This window comes from Pteropus alecto, unplaced genomic scaffold (assembly GCF_000325575.1).
Source record: "Pteropus alecto unplaced genomic scaffold, ASM32557v1 scaffold38, whole genome shotgun sequence".
NCBI classification, from domain to species: Eukaryota; Metazoa; Chordata; class Mammalia; order Chiroptera; family Pteropodidae; genus Pteropus; species Pteropus alecto.
The window spans coordinates 8519007-8538253 of record NW_006442512.1 but is presented as its reverse complement, the minus strand read 5'-3'; the positions used below and the strand labels follow the sequence as shown (position 1 = coordinate 8538253).

At 32.5% G+C, this 19247-nt stretch overlaps 1 pseudogene; it reads left to right on the top strand.

Annotated features, from left to right (window-relative positions):
- The first annotated feature begins 17103 nt into the window (after positions 1–17103).
- Positions 17104–17222, top strand: LOC112471767 (annotated as a pseudogene).
- The last annotated feature ends 2025 nt before the right edge of the window (positions 17223–19247 follow it).

Genomic DNA, 19247 nt, shown 5'->3' with positions numbered 1-19247 from the left:
AGTCAATGAGAGGTAAACTGGACTCTACAATTCTGAGGGGAATTGATGCAAGGGCTGTGTTCAATTCATAGCTCAGAATTGCCTGGAAATTGCTGTTATTCTTAGAGAGAGGGTGTCCATCTATCACACTGATGTCATTCAGGCTATCCCATGTGGATCATGAGTCAGTTTTTAAGCCTAACAATAAAATCACTTAATTTTTACTGTGTTTCTGTACACTTTTGTTATGCTCTGAAGAGTTTTTATCTCAGTCAGGTGTGAACATTAAATGGCTTAATTATTTATAATTGTTATCCATTCTTCTGTGACTACCGTTTTGCTGGGCACCAAGATTACGTTTTGATAGATCAGTCAAACTCCACAAGTTGTTATTCACCTTGGATTATTAAAACAGTTTGGTTCAGTTACTGAGATTCTTTCCTACACTTTTTAAGATAGAGATCTGTGGTTGACTTAATGATCTTCCCCTATTGAAGTCTCAGTGAGGTCCCAGTAGCTCAACTTCAGAATGAGTGTACCTGATCTGTTTCTCGTAACCCTCTCTTTTCTCCATCTTTACTCCCAGATGATGGAACAGGAGAAAAAAGAGGGAAAGAAGACTGTTTGATTTTGAGTGTCCATGGCAATTTAGCTGATTCCTTGATTTATAACATGGGCAGCCACACATTGGAAGTGGAGAATTTGTGTTCCTTTACATGTTGGTCATCATCACTCATTTATTTTGTGTTTTACAAAATCAATGAAAAGAAAGGCAAAAACCTACAGAGTAGACATTCAATTATAGTCTCCCACTGGGGTTTTTTGGGGGTGCTTGGGCTACATCTTCTATCAGTAGTCCTCAACCTTTTTTGGCACCAGAGACCAGTGCTCCTATGGTAATCTAACGCTTGATAATCTGAGGTGGAACTGAGACAGTGATGCTAGCACTGGGGAGCAGCTGCAAACACAGAGGAAACTTCATTCTCTAGCCCACCATACACCTCCTGCAGTGTGGCCCGGTTCCTAACACGCCATGGGCCGGTCCTGGTCTGTGGCCTGGAGGTTGGGCATCCCTGTGCTAACTAATCTCTATCTTTACATACATTTCTCTGTGTGGACCTTCTTTCCCCATGTTACAAAAGAGTGAGGCATATCTGCTCTAGAAATCTCATCTACTTTTTATGTCCCATATCTGGGGACCTCAAAAAAGCAGACATCTATCTTCCCTACATTTCAGGAACCTAAACTAGAGAGAGAGTTCTCAGTCACAGTCTCTCAGTGTTAAGTCATCCTGGCTAAAATGATACCTCCCAGCCCTGCAGATGAGTGGTTCTCTACTTGTCTCTTTTTAAAGTACTGTGGGCAATATCTTCAGGTGAAGGTTCTCAAACTGTAATATGCATAAGTTTTACTCAGGGAGTTTGTTAAATGCAGATCTCTGGGTTCAATTTCCCTGAATTTCTGATTCATTCAATATGGAGTCTCAAAATATATATTTTACCAAGCAATCCATGTGATTCTAATGAAGGTAGTCTTTAATCATACTTTTAAGAAATGCTCAAATGAGGAAATCAACAGTAAATAAAACATGGTTTCCGCCCTCAGGTTTATAATATATTAGGTGAAAGAATCTCTACTAAATAATTTTACAATTTAGAAAATATGTCAAATCAATTTTTCAGTTAATTATATTTTATTTAATTATTTCAAGCTATATTTGGAGAAAGGAATATATAGAAAATCAGTGGATCTTTTATTTATTACTCAAAAAGAACTTATTAATCATCAGTCAGTCAATATAACACTAGATACTAAATTTTTGAACAAAAAGAATAAAATCATAATTATGATTTAGCAGGAAAGTATTGGAAACACATCACACACATTATAGTGACCATCATAGAATCTAATATAATGTATAACACTATTTCTCAAATTATTAAATAAATGAGCACTTTTCTCAGAAGAAGTTGAAATTCTCTGAGGTTGCCTCAGTTAAAGGATGATTTATTGTAAGGATATGAGCTGAAATAAGAACACAGAGACTGTCCCAAAGCCAGGCTTCCTGAGCACTGGTTGTAATTCCAGGGTAGCTCAGCAGACTCTGCAGGGTTTATCATCTAGATGAGTCAATGTCTGTCCACATATCTTCTCAGGGACACTATATAAACTACTTTTTTTTTTCTTTTGTTCTCAATCTTTTTGTCCCAACTTTATAGCTTTTTCTCATGTTTTCAGGAGATCTACTCTATAGTGTTTCTTTCTCTTCAATGAGGGAACAGCTAATTCTAAACTCAACTGCATATCAAACTGATACTAGGCAAAAGGATCCAAGGAACCCTGATTCAGAATTTTGCAGCTTATCATCAGGTTAACATTCTTGCCAATTGGTAAGCACGATGTGCTTTAAATTTGGGGCCCAAATTTGAAAAAGGAGTCCGGAAACAAGAGAAAAAATATGTCTAAAGAGATACTTAAAACAATTTAGGTGAATATACCTTATATTTTAGTATCACGAAGGAAGTTGAAACTAACTGAGAAGATATAGCTGAAGAGATATAGCATGGAAGAAGAAAACATGAATAAGGTCTTATAGAGTGATTAAATTTTGGATCATTAGATCAGATTTCCATCCTTGCAAGAATATCAGCTTCCGAAAAAATTTCTAGTGGCTGGGGAATGGGCAACCCAAATGGCATAGATGATAGAGGCTCTGTTCATCCCTCTGGAGACAAAATCAAAGTTGTGATGGAAACAAGGAGCAACAGCAAAGAAAAATCGCCCGGGATCTAGATAGGCAAGCCACACGACTAGGGAGAAATCCAAGAAAGCACCTTGCAATGGCAGAAAGTAGGACAAGGTGAGGACACGGAGCAGACTGGTCCCAAGCGGCGGAGTGAGACGGAGGCAGCAGCAATGGCAGACGCTTCTTAAAAGGTCGCAACAAGAGTTTCAAGGTGACAGACCTACTCACTCTAAGCACCAGTGCCAATTCGGCTGTGACAGGATGAAGACCCAGGATCTACAACCAAGAATAATTTATCCAGCAAAGCTATCATTTAGAGTTGAAGGACAGATAAAGTGCTTTTCGGACAAAAATAAGCTGAAGGAATTTATCACCACCAAGCCAGTATTATAGGAAATGTTAGAGGGACTTCTTCAAGAAGAAAAAACATGTATCGAAAACAGGAATAAAGAATGATAACAACTACATTCCTATCAATAAGTATCTTAAATGAAAAAAATTAAGTGTTCCAACCAACAGAATGAATGAATGAAAGGGGAAATAAGATCTCTACATGTTACCTGTAAGAGACTCACTTCAGATTAAAAGACACAGACTAAAAGGAAGGGAATAGAAAAAGATATTGCTCTGATGGACCTAGAAGGTATTTAAGTCAGACAGAAGGATAATCACTATATGATTTCACTTATATGTGGAATCTAAGGAATAAAAAGAACAAACTAATCAAAACAGACTCACAAATATAGTGAGCAATTTGGTGATGGACAGAGGGGAGAGAGGCTTGGGGGTCTGGGAGAATGGAGTGAAAGGTTAAATTAGAAGTACAAATTAGCCGCTGTTGGATGGTCACAGGGATGGGGAGCACAGCATAGGGAATGCAGTTAGCATTAATACGTTGGCTAGGTGGAGGTTCAGGGGAGGGAGGGAGCAATTGGAGGGGACCGTTTTATGAACTATATAGATGTTTAACCAGTGTACTATATACTTGAAACTAATTAAAATAAATAAATTTAAAAAAAAAAAAAAGAATATTAGCTTCCCCCAGTGCCCACTTGTCTTAGAAAATGTGCAGAATTCCAGGGCTTTGTTTTCCCACTGTCGTAAGTCACAGCATGCCGACTATTTGCCAAGATTCAAATCAATAAAAAAAAAATATTGAATTCGAACAAGAAAAATTTATATAAAATATGCTAGTGAACCATGAGAGAATATGCTCAAGTGAACATGAAATAAAAAGGGGATTTTAATAGGCAACAGTTAGTGGAGAAAAACTTCTTTAAAAACTAATTATTGAGACAAACATTGAAGTAAAAGTATTCATGAGGAAGAAAAAGATATCTTGGAAAGAAAAATTTCACAAGCAAAATTACATAGTCAGGAGAACAAAGGGTATAAATATCAGTAATGCAAATATCAGTAATGAGAAGAAGAATGAATTGGTAGTATTTGCTGACTGATTACAATATAGAGAGATAATGAGGTAAAGAAAGATAGGAGTTGAAATCTATCCAAAATTTTGAATTTATATCTGTAGATATAGAATAAAATTTAAAGATAAAGGCAAAAGATATATATTTAGAGGTCAGTAGATTTAAAATTATGACCCTTCTTTTTCATATCCATGCACCTTTTAGAGAGAGAAAAAGGGGGGAGGCAAGGTCAAAAGACACCGGTCAGACTAAATAAATAATAAGATTTAATTTATATTTGGAGATTTTAGTAAAAACTTCAAGCGATGGCTTTTAAATCACAGTTTATGCTCCAAAGTTTAATACAAAAGCATTTATTCTATGTAATAAAAATCAGCCTTATGAGATAAAGGGACTGAGAGTTGAAACTTTACACATTTAAAAGGACACAGATAGAAGGCTTTTTTTATCCATCAAGTAAATTTGTGAGAATATGGAAAGTAGTCTTACCTGACTGTTCCAGGTAGGCATCTTTTAGATATCATGTTAAGAAATACAAATGTCTTTAGAAATTCACCTACCTTTCTGGGATGAATACTGTACACTTGGACCACTGTTTTTCCTGAATCGTTATGTTTTATCTACTTTTGTGAACCGGAACCCAGTAAAATCAAAGTCAATAAAAACGACCCATGAAAAAAGGCATGAAAATTCCTCAAAAAACTAAAAATGAATATATCATATGATTCAGCAATTTCGCTTTCGGGTATTTATCTAAAGAAAATAAAAACACTAATTTGAAAAGATGCACCACCATGTTTGTTGCAGCATTATTTACAATAGTCAAAATATGATCCTAGGTGTCCAACAATAGATAAATGGTCAAAGAAAATGTGATACATACACACACTGGAAGATTATGAAACAATGAAAAAGTATGAAATCTTGCCTTTGTAACAACATGGATGGACATAGAGGGTATTATGCTAAGTGAATTAAGTCAGGCAGAGGAAGACAAATACCATATGGTTTCATTTATGTGGCATGTCAAAGCAAAACAAAACTAAAACAAACTCATAGAAACAGAAACCAAAGTCATGATTACCACAATGGAGGGGGTGTGAGGATGGGTTAAAAGGGGAAGGGGAATATAGTCAATAATATTGTGATAAATTTACACCATGACAGATGATTGCTAGAATTAGTGGATGATCACATTATAAGGTATAAAAATGTTGAATGACTATATTGTATACTGGAAACTAATATAAACAGTATAAGATTGTGTGCCAACTATACTTTAAAAAATAAATAAATAATAAAAGTGATTTAAAACTCAAAAAAAAAAATTGATCAGGGTCTGTACAAAGAAGGAATCAACGTTTTTTTAGGTTGTAATTTGTGAAAGAGAATGATGGAAAAATGGAAATGGAATTGTGTATTGTTTCTACGTTCCTTTACTGCAGGTTCCTTTGATGGTTAGCATGCTTAATAATAATGATGAGTTTTTCTTAATGTCTTATTTTTGTATACACTCCATCATATACTAGTGCCAAAAATGAAATCAAATAGAAGTAAACAAGAGAAAGTATATATTATACTAATGTCAAATCTGTTCTAGGGATCAGTGTTAATTTCTAATTTATACAAATAAATAAACTATATAAGATTAATTTAATATATACCATGCTGTTTTTTTAATTGAAGTATAATTGACATATGACATTAATATCAGATATATAGCATAGTGATTAGATACATTGCAAAATAATATTTTTATTTTTTAATTAAAATATTACATCTTTGATTCCATTCTCTTAAATGTGATTGCATAATAATATAATAATGTCATAGTCATCTAAAACTGATGAAATCTAAAGTAATTATTTCAAAATTTTAAAATCAAAAGATGAGAAAAATTCTAAGTAAAATTATAATTTAAAATAGAGTTTCAATTTACAGAACTTCCTGATGACATAACCCCACACCTATGAGTTTTGTTTTTATTTTCTACATCTGGAGAAACTCAACTTTTCAACCATCCAAGCTATAATAAGTCACATAGAATTTTTGGAAAGATACAAGGTTTGAAAGTAAGAGACTTGATTTTGTGCCTTCACTCAACTGCCTTCTCATTACACCATATTAGCTTCTTTAAGCTTCAGATTCTTATCTATGACACTAACTACTACCACCATAGTAGGTAATGTATACTGACTGCTTAATATGTGAATGTAGTGTTCTGGGTACTTTGCATGTTTTAATTCATTGAATTCTCATATTAGAGACAGATCCTACTATCATCCCCATTTTATGGATGGGAAAATTAAAGCATAAAGGAAAGTAGATAAATAGGATCAGACAGCTTGTAAATACTGGAGCTGGGAGTCATACCCAGGCTATTTGACCATATTTAACATAAAACATTTATTTCGAATTGGACATAGTGACAATATTTAATTTATAGTGTTATCCTCCTTATCAAATAAAGTAAAATATGTAAAATATTCATTGCTTGCAAGATGTTTCTTAAATATTTATTATCATTTATCAAAAATATTTGTTAAATTATACTCCATGCCATTGTCCTGAAAGAAATTTAATTTTAAACATGATTGATATATTTAAAATGAGCAAAATTTTACATATATACATAAAGATTGTAAAAATCATCACACACTTAAATGTATATTTCATTTCCACTCATATACAAAATTGCGATATGTGTCCTGCTTATTCTAGTACAGTTCAGTCACTGGATACCCAACACTGAGTTGGTATGTACTATGTAGTTAAGGTTACTAGTTGACTATATTTGCAAGTAACCAATACAGATTTATCAAGATACAAACTTTCTAAATGTAAGTTAATGATTTAAAAATCACATATAATGTTTAACTACTTATTATAGTAAGCAGTAATGTGATTTTTGTCTTGCTTATTTTCTTTCTTATTGTCTTTCTTATTTGTCAACTAAATGTAGTTGACACATCAGAAGTTTTATGTGGCATAAATGTATCTCTGAATTTTCTATGGCCAAAACGTAAGAACTTATTTGAAAATGGAATCTTTATACTTTATCTTCTAAAATACAATGTGAAATGTGATACACAGCGGAAGAGAGATGTGTACAGTAATCATAGGTGCATATATGACTTTAGATATGAAGATTTTCTATTTGAAATATAAAGTTCAATGTTGATTTTATATTTTAAAATTCTATTTATTAAAAATAAATTCTAGCTTCTTAAAATCATTTGAGAACTATTTAGTTTCTAATCAGTTCTTGACATGTGCGATTCTTGGTTTTCATTTTTTCTGCTCCCCTTGCATTAAGGAGAAAAAAGAAAAAATAAATTTTCAGGTAATTTAGTAGAGAATGGATGCTTTATCAATTATCATTAATGGGCCATTATCAATTTATTTTCTAAATCATTCTCAAACCTATTAAGGGCAAATGATATCACAATATCCTAAAATGCCATTCTTCTCCTCTGCTTGCTTGCTTGCTTGCTTGCTTGCTTTATTTATTTATTTATTTATTTATTTATTTATTTTTTATTGGTAACACTTGTAACTGTTTTTACATTAATGCAGTTATTTTGTTGTTGGTGTGTTATTTGTGGGGGCAGTGGTGATGGCTGCATTTTTACTTCCACTAGAATATAAGTTCCATAAAAGTAGGTATTTTTCTTTGTTTACATTATTATGTTATTAGTACATAGAGCAATGCTTGGCTCACAGAGGTCACTAATTTTTGTTGTTGTTGTTAAATCAATGTACAGTTAGATGAATAGATATGTAATGCATCTATTACCTTTAAGAAGCCACTCACATTATTTGAGAAAACATTTTATTACAATTTAACAATTAAATAAAAATTAAACAACTTTAACTATAATGTCACTATGAAAACTTCCACTTCACGAAGTCATTGAAATTGATAGCAATTTCTACAGTTTGGGGACAGAAACAGTTGAAATAAAATATAGATTGTCCTCCAAATCCAATTACTTTGTTTTTAAGTAATTCTTCTTTTATACTTGCAACTCAGTTCTGGAAGGTTTGCTTGCAATACCTCATCAGATAGTGTTACTTTACTTAAGAATAAGAAAAGTTGAGTTATAAGAGCTTCCTTAGAAATGAGCATATTTAACCAGACTCCCTCAGTATAGCTTCTTCCTCAATTGACTGTAGAGCATCACAGTTTTCATAAGTATATATATATTTTTTTAATTAAATCTAAGTTTCAGTTCAAGCTAACTTCTCAAAAAGATAGTTTGCTTATATTACATCTTCAGAATTGTTAATACATTTACTTTATAACTTTTACTAATAAGTTTTTTAAAATAATGGTACTGAGAGAAGAAAGGGCTCTTTGAACAACTGACCTTCACAGTCTCACATCATCCTCCCTTCATAGACACTGCCTCCCTTCCGCTTGTTATCACCCCATTTTGGCTACTATAGGAGCTTCACGCTATAAAGGGATGCTGGGTTAATGAGCTAAGTCAAGTCCTTTGAGCTTGCCTAAGAATTATCTTTGGAAATAGAGTGTTATCCTATTTTCAATGTGATTCCCTATAAGTTTTGCAATGAATACAAGAGTGGAATCAATAAGGAGCAAATACTAGGTGGACGGGATATATTTAAAAAACATTTACTAAGAATTGAATAGAGTGACTGAAAGCCTGTGCATAAATCTTTTCCTCAAGGTCTTTTTCCCACCTAGAAGATTGAGACTAGATTACCTTAAAAATACAAAAGCAAAGTCTACTTAATTATGATATTAACTTGAGAACAGGCAGTGTTAATCCATTTTGTTCACACTGCATTCCCAGTTCTTAGCCCTATGCCTAGCTCATCAAAGCATGTTACATAAATGTGTTGAATTAACATATACTTGAAGGAATTAATCTGCAAGTGAAAAGAAAGTGTAAGAACGGTTATGAAATCAACATGACTGTTATAAAGCTTACACTCTGGTTGATAAAAGCAATTCATCTGCTTTCCCCTCAACACTAAAGACCCAACCAACTCTCAATGAAAAAAAGGGAATTCAAATGTAAAAAAAAAATCTGAGAAATTTGACAAATCAAATTATAGAATTAAAACTACTTTTAAAAGACTGAAATGTTCTCATCAGCAAACATTTCTTAAAACAGAATTTTCCTTCAAGAGAAGGGATTACATTTTATATAGGCACTGCTCTTATCCAACTGAGTTTCAAAAAATCAATATTTTTTCTAATCTTAGTCTTAAAGATAGCATATAAATTCATTTAAAAAAATAGCAGTAGCAATTTTAGAAAACATTTGTAAAGAGGCATGAAATTCTTCTTAGATAATTAATTATAAATATAAATACTAATCTCCCCTACCCCTTTGACTTATTTAAATTCTACCTTTATGAAATTCATCTCTACTTAATTTCAACATAGAATTAACATTCTAGAAATCTTTTTTTGATATTTATAGCCAGGTGGAAAAAGCCATAGTACTTCTCAACAAACTATTTTTGGGGGTAGAATTACCAAAATAGATGTCTTTCCAGCTAAGTCATACCATACACTTAAACCTCTTAGTTCTCAGTGTGACAGAAAAAAAAATTATATATTTTTTGGTATCAGAATATTTTGTTACCGCATGGCATTTCCAATTCTTCCCTTGAGCCTCATTCAGTGCAAAGGATGAATGAAGGCGATTATTGAAATTTAAACACCATGTGTTCTTGTACAATTTCCAATGTGGCTCTAGGTCCAAATTGCAAAGCATCACAAAGGATCTGAGTCTCGCTTATTCATGTGCAAACAGCTATATACAAATAACACTAAAATAATAGAACTGGTTGTAATTTTACAAACCTTAAATATCTATATGTTACAGATAATCTCAAACTAAACATAATTAAATTTTGATGAGAATATTAATTTCAATTTTATCTCCTTGAGCTATTATATGACATAGGTTTAATGATTTCTTCTTGTCAAAAGATGAGTATGGCTGCTGAAAGAAGGTTACTAAAATCTTTTTTCTAAAATCACAAGGTTGAGAGAAATAATCATGTGTCTAGAATTTTCAATCAGATATTATATACATATGTGGATATATACATATATACATGTATACACAATCAATTGTGTGTGTATACATAATTGCAAATAACTGACACATCCTAATTATTGGCATTCTTTTTTGTATTAAAGATTTTTTCTAATTGTCCTATCATCTTTCAGAACATCCAGATGAATATATTCTACATATACTATAATTTAGCTAAAACAGAACTTAAACCATAAATTCCATTAATATATTAATTCCCTTTTATCTGCAAACAAATAATCATGGGATTATGAAAAAGAATATTATACTGACAAATATTAAAAGACCCTGATTTTATTTTTATTTATTAATTTTTAATTTTTTCAATTATAGTTAACAATTAATATTATATTAGTTTCAGGTATACAGCATAGTGGTTATACATTTATATAACTTACAAAGTGACCTCCCTGATAAGTCTAGTACCCAACTGGCACCATACATAGTTGTTGTTATTAGCTGTATTCCCTATGCTCTTCTTTACATTCCCATGACTATTTTGTAACTGCCAATTTGTACTTCTTAATCCCTTCAGTTTTTTTCTGACAGCCCCCGAAACCCCTCCCCTCTGGCAACTATTTGTTTGTTCTCTATATTTATGAATTTGTTTCTGTTTAGGCTGTTCATTTTTTGTCTTTTATTGTCTGAATTATTTCACTTAGCATAATACCCTCGAGATTTATTCATGTAGTCATAAAGGATAAGATTTCATTCCTTTTTATGGCCTTTTAATATTCCATTGTGTATGTACCACTTCTTCTTCACCCATTCATCTCTTCATGGACAGTTAGGTTGCTTCCATATCTTGGCTATTGCATATAATGCTGCAATGAACATAGGGATGCATATATATATTTTTAGAATTAGCGTTTTGGATTTCTTTGGATAAATACCCAGAGGTGGGGTTGTTAGGTCATAGGTAGTTTTGTGTTTAATTTTTGTTTTCTATAATGGTTGCATCAATTTACAATCTCACCAACAGTACATGAAAATTCCCTTTTCTCCACATCCTTTCCAACACTTGTTTTTTGTTGATTTATTGATGATGGGCATTCTGACAGATGTGAAGTGATATCTCATTGTGGTTTTAATTTGCATTTCTTTGATGATTAGTGACAGTTAGTATCTTTTCATACTGTCCATCTGTATGTTCTCTTTGGGGAAATGTGAAAGACCCTGATTTTAGTTCTGGCTTTATCAGTCATGTAAACTTATAAAGTTACAGAATCTCTGTGTTCCGGTTTCCTAATCTATAAAATGCATATAGTATTATTTGTTATGACTATCTCACTGAGCATTTGGAACTATCACATTATTGTTTTATTAGAAAGTTTGAAGACAATTAAATTCTATAAACATAAATAATATTAAATATTGTAAGAAAACAGATGATACAGCAGGAACAATAAATTTTTTATTTTGTACATTCTGATGTACACATTTCAATGATTTCTTGAACATTTTTTCTGTATATATATACATATATATATGTGTGTGTGTATGTATATACACACACATATGTTTATTAGTTTGGTTTCCTACATATTTAGTTTAATTTAACAAATATTAATTGAGCACCTAGTATATGCCAATTTTGAAACTGGCATTGCAGGAATCAAAATTAATTAGAAATTCCTGCTCTTAAGGAGCTTACAGTCTCTATTAAGGAAACAGGACAAGGACCCAATAGTTATAATATGAAGCAAACTATCTGTTTCATAAAAGAGGAGCCAAGAGGTGTTATGAATTTCAAGAAGGATAATAGGTAAAAAAAAAAAAAGTAGCATTTAATATGAATGTTCGAAATGGGTAGAACTTCTCCCTCTCCACCTCTCCAATATCATAAGCTAGAAGTCATTTTAATCAAGTGGAATAGTAAGATAAAACTCAAAAGAATTTAGAAAGGCTAAATATGTTCTGGGAAAGGTATGCTTTCTTAATAAAATCACAATGTACAGTAATTTGGCAAGAGATATTGGAAAATTTTAAGAAAATTTGTGGGTATACACTTAGGCATCTGTACCTCAGTCTGAGTGCGAAAGATAGACACTAAGAATCCCTGAGTAGGGGACTGACATGTTGAGGCTCTACAGTCTTATAAAGGAGTGGGACTTCATTTTGGAAGACCAATTTGACAGAGTTATGGGAACAAGGGGCGTAAGGGCAACGACATGAGTTAGGATGTTATTACTCTGTGATTTTCTGTGAAAGCAGAATGGAGTTTAAATAGGGTTAAAGAGGATCGAAGTAAGGAGGCAATACTGATTAAATTTAGGACACAAAAGAAATGGAAGCAAAGATGATTCTATAGGTTCTGAACATAGTTGAACATATTTCTCTAGAAGAATGGTAGCATAACAGTGGCCAAATTAGTGAGAGAATTCAGGAGGAGAATTTGTTTTTCAGGAATTAAGAGGCAGTTTATTACTGATTTGGGCTATAGGGAGTAGTATTCAGCATAAATTTCGAATCTGTATATGTGATACAAATGTAGAGAATAAGATCAATTTAAAGATTATTCATTGAAGGATTGTTCTTTCTGGTCGTGAATGGGCTGGGACTAACAAAAACTAATTTAAACTGTTGAAAATATTTTTAGTTAAATAGAGAAGAAAGAATAGGTGACAAGCAGACAATAGATAGTATCCAAAGCAATCAGGAAAAGCCAAAAAATATGATAGCACATACTAATGTTGGTAATTTCAAAAAGTTGGTCATTTCAAAATTTCAAAAAAGTATGATGAACATCATAAAAAAGAATAAAGCGACTGAAGAGAGTGAATCTTTGGGGAAGCCTTTGGACTTGGTCTCTAAAGGATCAAAGTGGGGAGGATAGAGTCATTCACTTTAGCTTAAATATTTGACAATCTACTTTGGATGTTTTAAAAAATGGTCAGCAAAATAAGCAAGTTTCCTCTAGTTTCTTAGAGCTTATAGTGTGGTAAGGAAAACTCACGATAATCGAATACACAAATATTCAATTAAACATTTGAGAAGTGCTCTAAATGAAAAGAGAGGAAATATATAATAAAGGAAACTGATTTGTTCTAAATGATGAAGAAAAGATTCCCAGATAAACACCTTTATAAACTGAGATCAGGAATAAATGGGGCAAAGGAGTAAGGGGCTTTGAATACTTGAGACATAGGAAAAGCAGACACAAAGGCCCTGAATATGGAGGCAACATTGGAGAAAGTGAAGAAAAGCTGTGTCTGAAGCAACATGAGCAAAAGGGAGAGTGGTAAGATAATCATCTATTCCCTCATCTTAATTTGATGAGTGCCAACTTTAGATTAGGTAACATAATAGCTACTGGGGAATACTCCTCTCCCCCTTAGTGAAAAGGGAAGATGAAGCTGGATGAATGAGAAGCAGCCAAATTATGCAAGTTTTTTTTTCTTCTTTAAGGAATTCAAGTTTTATTTGGCAAGTGGTGGTAAGCCATTAAAGAACTTTAAGAAGGAGAGTGAACTTGTATTTGTATTTTAAGATAATCATATAAACTACAAGGTAAAGAATGACAGTGGGTGGTAGTATAGGAGTCTACAGTGAGAAACTAGAGCAGTATCCTAACAAAAGTTCATGGTAACTCTGTCTATGGTAGTGATATTAGAAATGGTAGCAAATAGATAGATTCAAAATGTATTCCTGAGGCAAAAATCAACAAGATGTGATAATAAATTAAATATAAGGGATGAAGAATAGAAAAGGATCAAGATTGATTCCCAGATTTTTGGCTTAATATTATAATGACTGTTGATACCACTTTAGATATAAGGAACACTGGAGAAACAGCGCTATTAATACACCAATGAAAAACAAGGTTTTGAAAATTTTTATTCAGTAGTGATAATGAAAACCATCAGTTCAGCACATAATCTTAGTCTCATTGCTGACTAATAACAAGCATTGGTCAGATGTTTGTCTGAGACTATCAGTGTGTGTCCATGGAGTTCATCTCTCTATGTGTGGCTAATTAGGATGAGGTTTGAATTTGCAGGATGGGCCTCATTTGCACATGGTCAAATCAACAGAGCTAACTGGGCCAAAGATGAAAAGAAATTCACTCATTGTGATGGAGACTACTTTCACGTACAGTGTGCTATTTTCCAGAACAAATAAATACAGTTGAAAGACTATAATTGAGAGCAACGAATAATTAGTGTACAAAAGGGAAAAGATGAAAGTGAAAAAATAGTCTTGAAGAACACATACATTATATTCTAAAACACAAATTCTGCATATTTCCCCTGACATGTAAACTCTTCATTATTATTCATAATTAGTGTACATATATCATTTTCATTAACATACAAACAAGATTTTCGCTTTTTTAAATTAAATATTTCTTACCTAAACTTTGATGCCTCATTAAGTAGAGTGAACTTTGACTTTACAATCTTACCTGATTTCCTTTGCCAAAGTGCAACATTAAGTGATATTTTGCTCTTGATAATTATTCTGTTTCACTATCCCAGCACATCCCTAATACCTCCCCAGGCAGACACAGTTGTTCTCCTCACTTTCTTATGTTATCATGTAGGATGCCTAAAGCTATATTTTCTAGGCCAGCAAAATCTAGGGAAGATCCACTTTTGAACAAGAAGAAACCCAAAGGAAAATTTTTCTTACGCTGAGACATTTTCTTCTTTTTCTTTCCTCAGCTTTTTTTTTTTTTTCAGGACTATAAATTAATATATGTTTAATGTCAAAAAATTAAGAATCCAGGAATAAAACAGAATACGAAACTCTGCTAAACCATACATACCAGACAGAAAGAATTTAGCAGCTTGGGTGTGCATATTTTTATAAATATCTCAAGACTACATGTAATGTTATATATGTTTTGAACCTAACAATATATAATAGATATATTTATGTTAAAAATTTTTGAGCACATTTAAAAAATAATTCCTGTCTCTTCTATGAATAAACCATTGTCTTAGTTTGGTTCTCTCAGAGGCAGTCTTTGAGACAAAGTTTTGGTGCAATATTTTATCTGGAAGATGATTCCAGGAAATTCTAATAGGAGTACAAGGAAGTGATAAAAAGAAGGAAAGGCATTCATTAAAGAATTGCTTTTAATCCAAAGACCCCTGTGGATAACGAACTCGGTCCCACTGGGAAACTCTGGTAGTTTGTAGAACAGGCATCTCGGAGTTTTCTCCCTCAGAGTGAGAAAGCTGAGCCATTAAGCATCTGTTAAAGGCTGCTGGTGCATGGCAGTTAGCGGGCTGGTTGAGGTGGTGTTAATTTCTGGCACTTTTGACCTGTAGTGAGTGGGTAAGCCCTGGCTCCTGAAGAAATGCCTCACACCATTGGCAGTTGTCAGGCTGCACTGCAGTTCTAAATCTGGAGTAGATATGAGAAGAGCACGATCATGCTTTATTTAATCATTCTCTTACTGGTGGGCGTCTAGATTGTTTCCAATTTTATTTTTGCATTATAAACCACCACAGTATCATTATATATGGTTATTTGCATAACAGTCAGATTTTCCATGATTTAATTCCTATAAGCAGAATTAAAGAAGAATTTGAAAAATTAAAAGCAGTAATCTTTGGGTGTGTTTTGGGATAAAGAGAGGCAACTTTCTTCTTAGAGGAAAGTTTTTGTGGAGTGGTCATGCCTTATCATATAACTATAAATGTAACATTCTAAGTTTAGACTTAATATCTAAATTTAATATCTAAAATTTAATCAAATTTTATTTAGATATTTTAGATATTGTTTGTCTCATTTATTTCTTTATTTTATATCTTCTATTGTTGTTCTGAGAAAATATCAGTATTTTTGACCTAAAATAAATGTACCTAACATTATAATGAGTTAAAATTTGTCTAATTTTCATCTTAAGAACATTGATTTTAAAAAAATAACAGAGAAAAAATCTTTAATATCTGCAGCTAGACAAGTTCATAGACTTAACACTATAAACATACTAAAAAATAATGATATATTGGACCTCATTAAACTAAAAACTTTTGCTTTGCAAAATACCATGTGAAGAGGATGACAAGACAAGGTATAGGTAGGGAGAAACTACTTAAAAGCCACATATCAGGCACATGACTTATGTGTAGAATATGAAAATAACTCTCAAAACTCAACAGTAAAAAAAAAAAATCCTATTAGAAAACAGGAAAAGGACATGGCTAGACATTTTACAGAAGAAAATATTCAGATGACAAATGAAAAGATGTTCAACATCATTAGCCACTAGCAAAATGCAAAACCACAGTGAGATATCACTACACGCCTATTAGAATAGTTGAATAGAAAAGTAGTGACAACACCAATTGTTGGTGAAAATGCACAGACATCGGATCACTCATATATTTCTGGTGGGAATGTTAAATGGTATATATGCTCTGGAAAGCAATTTGACAGTTTCTTATAAAACTAAGTATATAATTACCATATCACCCAGTAATTCCACTCCTGAACATTTACCTTGGAAATGAAAACCTACATTTATACAACAATCTGTAAATGACTGTTCTCAGCTGCTTTATTTGCTATAGCCCTACACTGCAAACAACCCCGATGTCCTTCAGTGGGTAAATAAGTAAACCAACTGCAATACATCTATACTGCACAATATTATTCTGTAATAAAGAAGTATAAACTATTAATACATGCCACAACTTGGATAAATCTCCAAGTTGCTGAGTGTAAAAAGTCAGTACTCAAAACTTACATATATATGGTTGAATTTATATAACATTCTCGAAATGACATAAATGTAGAAATGGAGAAAGATTAGTTGTTGCCAGAAGTATGGAGTAGGTGTGTGTGTGTGTGTGTGTGTGTGTGGGATGGGGGAGACAGGAGAGAAGTAGATGTAGTTATAAAAAAGGCAACACTAGTCTACAGCCATGCCACCTTGAACAAACTTGATCCCGTCTGATCTTGGAAGCTAAGCGGGGTCAGGCCTGGTAAGTATTTGGATGGGAGACCACATAGGAAGACCAGATGCTGTAGGTGCAATCTGTGAGGTCAACCAAGGGTTGCCTCGCCTAAAAAATAAATAAATAAATTTAGAAAAGGCAACACTAAAGGAGTTCTTGTGGTGATTGAATTGTGTGTCTTAACTGTGATGATGGTGAATATGTGTACATATAGATGTAATAAAAATGCTTAGAACTAAATACACACACAATTACAAGATGTTATCACTGAAGAAACTGAGTAAAGTGTACATGGGATGCCTCTATAGTCTTCCTTACAACTGCATGTGAATATAAAATTACCTCAAAATAATAGCTTAAAAAAATGAGCAGCATTTCTGTCTGGAATATAAACACATATGTAAATCTCAATGATAACTTTTGAAGAATGCCAAACTTGTGCTCATTCACTAAAACTGGTCTAGTTTTTCTAACTTATTTTTATATCTTAAAATTTAAAAAAAAATTATAAATATTTGCCTAAAATATTTATATCCTAAAATTCAAAAAATAATCTACATTTTAAAGTAATGTCAGAGAGCTTACTTCATTTGGGGGCTAATACATTTTATGTCGGATCATTAAGAAAATTAAATAGTGTAGAAAATTCTTGTCTATTTTCAAGATAAAACAAGAAAAAGGAAATTAGAGTTAGCCATGAGAAAAAATTTTAAAAAACTTATTTTGAAAGATGTTATTTTATTAAGCCAATAGTAAAAATAAACAAATAAATAAATAAATAAAAATATTTTTCTCCTTGCCAAATACTTGATACACGTTGTCTCATTTAGTAATCATGACATCATAAGGTGGGTGTTATTATTACCATCTATTTTTACATGTGAGCAAAGACGTATGTGATACTTTTTAAATGCCAGTAATGTTCTAAATGTTTTACATATGTTAGCTCATTAAGTAGATACTCCCTTTTACAGAGAAGGGAGCTGACGGAGATTACATAATGAAGAATCCTAACAGTCAGACTCTAGAGCTCACCGCAGTGTCTCCAGGAGCACTAGAGCATAGAGATTTTAAACCATCCATTCAAGGTCACACAGCTACTCATGGTAGAAATCAGGATTTGGACTTACATTCTTCCCACTACACAAATCTTTATCAAATTGTGGTTGTTTGATCACAAATATCAGAATCATTTAGGGGCTTGGTTTAAAAACCTATGTCTTCCTAGCTCTATTGAATCAAAACCTCATGTGCCAAGACTCTGAGTTTCATATTTTCAACAACCATTCTAGGAGATTTCGATGCGCATTAAAGTCAGAGTCCAACTGCATTATATTCCCAAAGCAGGTTTCCTATGAGGTACAAATGAAATATATAGTATAATTATAAATGATGTTATATTCCATTAATCTTAAGATTTTTTTTTCCCAATTTAACGTCTCTGAAATAGGACTCCTTGTTGTAACTGATGGTATCTTGCAATCAAAATAAAAATATGTACATAAAATAATGTTGTTTTACATTTGATATAGTATGGAAGTTCACTGGGTAATAACATACAAAAGACATTGCTTATTAAACACTGTTCTTTTCAGTTCTGAGTCACACTGTAAAAAGGTGCCCGTGTATGTGCTGTGAGAGACAGGGTGATGGAAAGAGGACTGGAAGTCATCTATCACACCTAGACTCACATACCTCATGCATAAATCACTAATCATTATGGGTCAGAACAGATGAAATGATGTGTGTGAAAACAATTTAAAAACAATAAATCATTATATAAATGGAATGTGTTCATATGCATGGACTTGAAGTAAGCTTATAAGGGAAAGTGAAAATAATTTGAAAATGCTCATTTCCAAATTTGGCACACATGCATTATAATAAACATTAAGATCCTCAACATTACCCTGCTTCTTTCTCAAGAATAGCAAGCATATCAATAAAAAGTTAGTGCTCATTAGTGCTTGCTATGCTCTAGGAAATTAAATGTTTTACATAGTTTATGTCATTTGAGCCTCCCGACAATTCTATGAAATATCCTATTATTGTTATTAACATCCCTATTTTACAGGAAAGGAGACTGCATTGTTAGGGACAT